The sequence below is a fragment of the Schistocerca nitens genome, chromosome 5 (assembly GCF_023898315.1).
Source record: "Schistocerca nitens isolate TAMUIC-IGC-003100 chromosome 5, iqSchNite1.1, whole genome shotgun sequence".
Taxonomy (NCBI): Eukaryota; Metazoa; Arthropoda; class Insecta; order Orthoptera; family Acrididae; genus Schistocerca; species Schistocerca nitens.
Window position 1 is genome coordinate 175,788,792 of NC_064618.1, and position 754 is coordinate 175,789,545.

The 754-nt window shown below is 48.5% G+C and overlaps 1 non-coding gene across 1 annotated transcript; it reads left to right on the forward strand.

Moving 5' to 3' along the window:
* Nucleotides 1–223: 223 nt before the first annotated feature.
* On the forward strand, nucleotides 224–296 carry Trnaa-cgc (transfer RNA alanine (anticodon CGC)). The gene has a single exon. It is a non-coding gene; the product is annotated as a tRNA-Ala (tRNA).
* The last annotated feature ends 458 nt before the right edge of the window (nucleotides 297–754 follow it).

Below are 754 nucleotides of genomic sequence, written 5' to 3' on the forward strand. Positions count from 1 at the left end.
TACTTAAATCTAACATCCAGACTGAAGTGCCCAGAACCGCTCGGCCACACCGGCCGGCGACGAGGTAAAAGGGGGCAAGGCATTCCTAGAGTTGTAGTTTCTACTCAGGCGATTGATGTGACAAGGTTTTCGGCGTGATTATGGCCGCCCGACACGAATTAACAAACTTTTGAAGAGGATTAGGAGTTAGAGCAGAACGCAAGGGACATTATATCTTGGACCGAGCGAGGTGGCGCAGTGGTTAGCACACTGGACTCGCATTCGGGAGGACGACGGTTCAATCCCGTCTCCTGCCATCCTGATTTAGGTTTTCCGTGATTTCCCTAAATCGTGTCAGGCAAATGCCGGGATGGTTCCTTTCAAAGGGCACGGCCGATTTCCTTCCCAATCCTTCCCTAACCCGAGCTTGCGCTCCGTCTCTAATGACCTCGTTGTCGACGGGACGTTAAAACACTAACTACCACCACCATTATATCTTGGAAATCGTTAAGGAACTCAATATTCCAAAATCCACAGTGTCGAGAGTGTGCCGAGAATACCTAATTACAGGGATTACCTCTCACCAAGTGCAACGCAGCGTCCGACTGTCTTCATTTAACGACCGAAAGCAGCGGCGTTAGCGTAGCATTGTCATTGTTAATACAGAAGGAAGCAGCGTGAAATAGCCGCACAAATCAATTTGGGATGTACAAGAACTGTATCCATTAGGACAGTGCTGCGAAATTTGCCATTGATGGGCTATGAAAGCATACAA